The following is an 8,052-nucleotide window of genomic DNA, read 5'->3' as shown; positions in this document are numbered from 1 at the left end:
CAGAATGGTTGTACCAGTCTGCAATCCCACCAACAATGGAGGAGTGTTCCTCTTTCTCCGCATCCTCACCAGCATCTGTTGTCGCCAGAGTTTTTGATCTTATTGGCTACTGTTTTTATTCCAATATTGTTAGCTGGCCTCAATAATGCTATTTATTTTGGCAATTTTAAAATTGAATTGAGTGCAAACCAAATAAAATTTACAATGTAACAATATAAACATGACATATCCACCTAGGACCGTGGGGACCCTTGAGCCTTCCACATGGATCGCAGTGCCTTCTCCCACAGGTGCCTCTCTAAAACATTAAGGTTGTCATCCTCAGCTTCACCCTCAGTCTTCTTCCTGGGCTCTGGTGCTGCTGTAGGCTCTTCCTGTGTTGATGTGGTGGCAGCAGCAGAGACAGCTGCAGGGGATGCAGGAGCTGGGGTGATTATGGTTACAGCCTTCTTCTTGTGTTGTGTGTGTGTGTGTGTGTGCTTCTTGTGTTTCTTATCCTTCTCATCCTTCTTTTTCTTTCCACCTCTTGTTTGATCAGAATTCCTGGCAGGGGACAGGCGTGGTGTTTGGGCTTTTGGCCTTTTTGGCTGGTACTGCAGGTGACCAGTTTGTTGAGGGTGACTGAGACTGCACAGGAGAGGGAGGTGCTGGAGGCTTTTTAGCTGCTGGCTCAGGAGATCCAGAGACAAATCAGGAAGATGAATCCCTTCTTACAGACTGGGGGCTTGGTGAGGCAGCCTTTTTATGTTTTTGGGCTCTGGAGTCCTGGAGGCTCTCCTACTAGGCCTAGTACTTGGAGATGGGGACCGCCTTCCTTGGGGTGATGCTGAAGCTTCTCTCTCTTTTTTTTCACCCTCTCCCTCTATGAATTTTCTCTTCAAACAATGCCGTTTATAAGATCACTTTTCCTTTAGGAAAGCATCCAATATAGGGTCACATATTTTCTTTAGTTCTTATATTACTTTAGTTTTCATTAATCTGGAGTGTTTCCACAACCCCGGTTTTTAAAAATCCCATAACCTCAATAATTTTGAAGAATACCCCTACATACTTTTCTCATTGTTACAGAAATTGTTTCTTTTGGAACTTGTCTTGTATCCTCCTGATTAGATTCTGGTCATGTTCTTTGCCAGAAAACTATGCAGGGAGTATGCTTTTCTTAAAGTATCATATCCTGGGGGCTGGAGATATGGAGTAGTTAAGAGCATTTGCTGCTCTTCAAGAGGAGCAGAATTTAGTTCTCACTCCCCCATAGGTGGCTCAGAACAGTCTGTAATTTTAGTTCCAGTGGATCCGACACTTCTGGCCTCTGATGGCACCTGTGCTCACATGCACACACATTATTCAAAATAATAAAAATAAATCTTTATGTATCACATCTGGAGGTATCCGGTATTAGTCTGTTCCTCAACAGTAAGATTAATTTATATTACCCAACTTCTGTCAGCATAATGCCACTGGACTCCTCCACCTGGTATACCTATAGTATGGATGAAGATACTTTAAGTTCATCAAACAAAGATCATCAAAATGGCTTTTCCTCAAAATGCCATTGTAGATTTAGAATTCATTGGTCATTCTTGCTTGAACCAATCTTTACCATAAGTGGTAGAAGAAGATGCCTTTCCCCCAACACCAACATCAACTGCACACTGACCTCCTGGCGCTTGTTATTCCACAATCAGTAAAGGCTTTCTCCTCTGCTCTGCTTATCCATCTGTCTATGCACCTGTCTTCTAAATATCTGTCTGCTGATTAGCATAGAGCGGTAAATTCTCATCTCTATCCAGTGGTTTGTTGTTGGAACCCCATCCAAGAATGGAGTTGTGTGAGATGTCTGAACACCTGTGAGAATTGTTCATGGATTATGCTTTATGCCCTTCCCAGGTGTAGAGGCTAGGCATGAGTTTGCACATATAATCTCATTAGCCACAATACTTAGGTATTCTTTTCAGGATTTATTTATTTTATCTTATGTGCTTGAGTGTTTTGCCTACATGTGTGTAGGTGCACCATGTGTGTGCCTGGGGCCCGTTGAGGTTAGAAGACAATGTCAAGTACCATGGAACCAGAGCTATAGATGGTTGTGAACCACTGTGTGGAGGTTGGAAAGCAAATTTTTGTCCTCTGTAAGAGCAAATGATCTTAACGGCTCATCTGTCTCTCCAGTTCCAGCTTTAAGCAGCAGCTACAGCAACAGCAACAACCACCACCCATTGTATATTACTACTACTAGCAGAGGGAACACACATGATGTCGTCCTCATTCCTGCCTGCCTGACATCAATCCAGCTCTACTGAATTTTTCTTAAAGTGGTATAATTGCATATAGCAAACCCAAAGAAAAGTGTACATGGCTACACATGTATGTGTAAACAGACTGTTTCAGCTTGACTGGCATTTATTTTACATTTTGTGCTCTCAGGAAGTGAGACAAGAGAAGGCAATATACAATCCTGTCAATAAATTAAAATTCCAGCAGGATATAATACTGAACTTTTTCCCAACAAGTTTCCCTCTCAATTTTTGTATTTTTATGTCCCACTGAGTTTAATTAGGGTTGATTACATGATCATAGGTATGAGAATATTTATTGGATCGTGGTTACTTTACCTGTGGATACACCACTGAAGCAAATGATACTTTTTCCTCTTCCATTAACCATTATTCAGTAACCATTAAGTTACTGTGGCCTTATAAGCTCCTCCCCATGACAGAATGTTGATGGGTCCCATGTTGTGAAGATTTGTGCATGTGACCACAACTACTGTGTGTTCCTGATCGCGACAGCTATGCCACATCCAGATGGCAGTGTTTGAGTATACCTCCCAATCTTATGACTCTTATATTCTTTCCACTCCCTCTTTCCATAGAGACCATCCTTCTAAGGACTGGAATCAATTATATTCCTGTTTGTTAAACATTGTGGTGGCTCTCCTCACTGGAGGATTGTCATTCCCTGCTCTGTGAAACTTGCAAGAAGCCATGCAATTTACTTTAGCTAGTAACAGGTAAACAGAACTAATGTCTGTCATTTCTGAAATAAAAGCATTAAAAGCCAGTTATGTATTCATCTTGTCTCTTTACCTTTGCCTAAATACAAAGGAGATTCTAGATAGACTATTCTGAGACATTCACAAAAGAAGGGAGGAAAAAAAGCACATGAAAAGATGCTGAGCATCATAATAGCCCATACCTCAAACAAGTCAAACACCCATCAGTAGGAAATGTATGAACAAATTTCAATATTTTCATATTGCGGAATATTTTACAATGAAAAGGAACATATAATTGCCATGAATTATAGCAAAAATTTCAAATATCTAATCTTGAGTTTGAAAAGCCAGACACGCTCTCACTCTTCTTTTCTCTCTCTCTCTCCCTCTCTCTCTCTCTCTCTCTCTCTCTCTCTCTCTCTCTCTCTCCCTCTCTCTCCCTCTCTCTCCCTCTCTCTCCCTCTCTCTCCCTCTCTCTCCCTCTCTCTCTCTCCCTCTCCTGGCTTGACACGATAACCTGTGTGTGTGTGCGCGTGTTTCTTTCATCCCGTAGGCTTTCGCTTTCGGTACTGTGTCGGTGCTGGCGCCGACACTCTAGGAGGCTTATTATTATAGGAGTCAATGTAAGTGTTGATTGAGATCCTGCGTCCCACATTCCGGAAGGAGAGGTAGTAGGATTATGAGGCTAGCTAGGGTGACAGAGAGATGTAGTTGTATAAAAGCAAAACAAGACACGGCCCGGAGGATGGCTCACTAGATCAGAGCGGTAGCCTTGCGAACGTGAAGCTTGAGCTCGAATTCGCAGCACCCAGTAAAAACACCTGCATTGAGGGAATGGGCACAGGCGGATCCTTGGAGCTGAAAGGTTAGCCAGTCCTACCGAAAGGTGAATGAATATAAAGAAAATGAAAATATTGCATATACTTCTCTGAGACCGATACAGATTACAACTAGAAGGAAAACAGCTAAGGTTTATCTCTACCCGTTTTCGCTCAGCAACCCCAAGCTAGGCCTGTTTAAGTTGTCCAAATCCCCGGTTGAGAACAAGTCTAGCAGTGAAATGGTCCAAAAAAAGACAGATCAGAAGAAAACTTGTAGAAGGGTTTTAACTTCAAAGATGAAGGCCTTATCTTCCAAGGCAGAGTCCCGCCTGCTGAAACCGTCTTTGGATTCTCATACTGAAAGTAGCGAGCTGGAACACAAGAGCACCTCGGATCCAGTGACTCCTAGTGTGGACATGGAGAGCAGCGACGAAGACAGCGCACCAGGCCCGGATGATTTTTCAGGATTGTCACCTTATGAGAGGAAGAGAATGAAGAACATCAGAGAAAACGCAAACTTTTTTGCTTCCCTTCAGTTAGCTGAGTCAGCTGCAAGGCTCCGTGGAATGATAAAGAAGAACCAGCCACCTGAATCAAAGAGAAAGAGGCCTAAGAAGAAAGAAAATGAAGTCGGATGTCGAAGGTCCATGCGGTTGTTGAAAGTAGACCCTTTGGGAGTTTCATTGCCAGCATCTCTAACACAGCCAACGCTCGTAGAAGAAGAGACTCCTATGATACCTCCTGGACCCTTAGAAATGATTCCTGAAAACCAAGATGACCGCAGCGAACTGTTCAAAGCCTCTCTGAAGACATGGGCAGAGATGAGTCAGACAAGTAATGAGAAGACCGAGAAGGGGCTATCTAGTATTAAAAGCTACAAAGCCAGTTTAAGTGGTATGGTCGTCAGCGAAGCCACTGTTCGTAAGGTGACCAAAGGAGCGATCTCCTCTGTGGCTATCCATCCATCGGGAGTGAGGACCTTGGTAGCAGCTGGGTCCAAGTCTGGACAAGTTGGACTCTGGGATTTGACCCAGCAGAGTGAAGATGGGGCGTATGCCTTCTGTCCTCACAGCCAGCCTGTTAGCTGCCTTTCCTTCTCACCCACCAACCCAGCCCACCTACTGTCCCTGAGCTATGACGGCACCGTGCACTGTGGCGATTTTTCCACGGCTGTGTTTGAAGAGGTGTACAGGAACGAGAGAAATAGCCTGTCCTCCTTTGACTTCTTGGACGATGCCTCTACTCTGCTAGTGGGACACTGGAGTGGACATTTGTCACTGGTGGATAGAAGGACACCTGGGACTTCTTACGAGAAGTTTATAAATTCGTCTTTGGAAAAAATCAGAACTGTTCATGTCCACCCGTTATCCAGACAGTATTTTATCACGGCAGGATTGAGGGACGTTCATGTTTATGATGTCAGGTGCCTGAAGTCCGGGAAAAGCCAGCCTTTGATCTCCCTGACTGAGCACTCTAAGAGCATCGCCTCTGCGTACTTCTCCCCCATTACTGGTAACTGAATGGTGACCACATGTGCTGACTGTAAGCTCAGGGTCTTTGACAGTAGCTCCTTATCTTCCCAGTTTCCTCTCGTCAGCACCATCAGGCACAACACTATCACTGGGAGGTGGCTAACAAGGTTCCAAGCTGTGTGGGACCCTAAACAAGAAGATTGCTTCACAGTTGGTAGCATGGCCCACCCACGGCGGGTAGAAGTCTTCTGCGAGACGGGGAAGAACGTGCATTCTTTTGGGGGAGAGTGTCTTGTATCTGTGTGTTCCCTCAGTGTTATGCACCCTACACGATATATTCTGGCTGGAGGTAATTGCAGTGGGAGGTTACATGTTTTTATGCACCAAGAAACCTGAGTTATGGGGTAGGGTCAACAAACTGTTCCAATTGCTCTGTAGCTAAGGAACCTAGAGACTTGTTGGACTCAACTTCGTGCATCTGTCTGGTCGTGTAGCATACTTAGTAAATAGAGCATTGCTTTCCCAGGGAGACCTCCATGCAGAATGTGCTAAGATGTTCCAGTGCACTTGTCCGCTTCCAGCACTTCTAATTAGGCTGTACTTTTCAAAATTCTAACATTCTAAAGCTTTCAGTGGTCATTATTAACCTTTTGTGGCATAATGAGACCATTTTGATGCAATAGTAATCTGTAGATCTGTGATTTACTTAGTTTGGGGTAAATATTTATTTCTCAACACTGGACTAGGTCCTAAAAGGTCATCTAATTATGAAACATTATTGAACTGCAGAGACTGTCTCATGTTTGACAAGTATTCTGCTGACTCATACCCCACCTTTGAAACTTAAATGGTTGTTTTGCTTTGTTCTTGAGACTGGATCTTGCTATGTAGCCGAGGTTGGCTTTGAACTTGGTCCTTCTGCCTCACTTTTCCAAGTGCTAGGACTGTAGGTATGTACTACATGCCCAGCCAGAACTTAGTTTCATAAGCTAAGAGCTGTTTTTGAGTCCTTGTATCTCAGTTCAGTGTTACTTGAAATCCCAGAATAGTCACTGGAGAACAGATGGCTTCTATGACTCGGGCCCACTTGGAGCTCTGTCCTCTGCCTCTGGGTAGCTCCTGAAATGGCCCGGGACAGCACTGTGTTTTAACTCACACCATTATCCTGTAATCTAGGGAATAACTGTACAGACTGCGCTCCAGACAAGGGGCTTGTAGCTTTTCACATGAAATTAGTAACCCCAGTGTAGTGACAATTCTGGTGCTTTTGTTTTAATCCCACAATACAGGGCTGCTTCAGATAGTTCACGGCGACTGACTGTGGTTTGCCTCGTGCTCTGGCGGGGGCGTGGTTTGTGCCGGCTGCGGACGGTTTCTGCGACTGTGTGGAGTGTGGAGCTCTGGGAGCTTCTCAGAGGGCGTGTGACTGCTGGGGCCCCGGTAGACAGGGTGGGGTGGTTGGTGGTCGTTCAGGGGCATTGGTTGTGATTTATTAGCACTCATGCTCAGAGAAGCAAAGGGAAAGAAATTAAATTCAGGGACCCCCCTCCCATTTCTTTCCTTCCCACCTCTAGCCTTTCTCTCTCACCTAGTGTTGGGAGGTCAAGGGCGGGGGGGGGGTGGATAAAGGGTGGCAAAGAGAACCCACAGAGTAGTAAAGACCAGCTGCAGTCCTAAGGTGGAATAAAAAAAAATTGAGCCCCCAGTGTTGGGTGCCACTTCTATCTGGTCTAGTTTTTTCCCTTTTGTTTCTTCTTTGATCACAACAAACAATAACCAACCGACCCTCCTGAACGGCCAGTGACCACTAACCATCCCTCGTGGGGCCCTTGCATTTGTGCACCCTCTGGGAAGTTCCCAGAGTTCCGGGCTTCGCACGGTCGCGGAGGCCGTCTGCGGCCGGGCCGGCGGGACCGCGCCTCTGCTGGAGCGGGAGGCGGATCGTAGTCGGCTGCTGTGGGTGGTCTGAAGCAGCCCACATCCCACACCCAGGATTGAAAGAACATATTCTTATATTTCTGTGTTGTCTTTAAAGAGACCAAAAGCGCTAGAATTCTTATCTACTCTAGCACTTGAGAAGTAGAGGTAGGAGAATCAGGAGTTCAAGGCCAATGTGGCTCACCTTCCCTTTCCCCAATTTAATAAAGCACACAAAGTAAAATTACAATATTTTTATTTTTTAGAGGGCTTTAAAATAAAAGTGAGCTTCATATGTATATATGTATATATGATATATGTTTAAATATATTTTGCTGAATCAGTAGTTTGGTATCACAGTGTATTCAACATTTTCCCATTGTTTGCCAAGGTTACTACTGAAGGACTTATAAATACCTTGAGCAGTATGTTTGGATTGTAAAGGGGAATACTCAATTGTACGTCAGAGAAATAAAGTGATACGAATTTTCGTTGAAAAAAAAAAAGAAAAGCCAGACACTAAACTGTATATACAAATACATATATGTATATACATATACATATTATATATACATAATTCCATATATGAAGTTCTAGAATAGGTGATAGGTCTATCATGGTAGAAATCAGACTAACATTTGCTCCAGACTAGTGGAAGATTTGATTGGCTAGGAGAATGAGGAGTTGTATGTGATCCTGGAATACTCCATGCATTTATTGATCCGTGTTTACACAGCTATGTTTATTCACAGAACTGTGCATGTAAGAGTTACATATTTTATTAAAAGTTAAAAATAAAAAGTTCTACAAATAAAGGATTCCATTCTTCCATTGTGGGTCCCAAAGT

The 8,052-nt window shown here is 43.9% G+C and overlaps 1 pseudogene across 1 annotated transcript; it reads left to right on the top strand.

Annotated features, from left to right (window-relative positions):
• The first annotated feature begins 3,957 nt into the window (after positions 1-3,957).
• On the top strand, positions 3,958-5,769 carry Wdr76-ps1 (WD repeat domain 76, pseudogene 1; annotated as a pseudogene). The gene has a single exon (XR_015646537.1). The product of XR_015646537.1 is annotated as a WD repeat domain 76, pseudogene 1 (transcript).
• The last annotated feature ends 2,283 nt before the right edge of the window (positions 5,770-8,052 follow it).

This window comes from Rattus norvegicus, chromosome X (assembly GCF_021556685.1).
Source record: "Rattus norvegicus strain SHRSP/BbbUtx chromosome X, alternate assembly SHRSP_T2T, whole genome shotgun sequence".
Taxonomy (NCBI): Eukaryota; Metazoa; Chordata; class Mammalia; order Rodentia; family Muridae; genus Rattus; species Rattus norvegicus.
The sequence above is the reverse complement of the archived record's forward strand: the minus strand, read 5'-3'. Positions and strand labels throughout refer to the sequence as shown.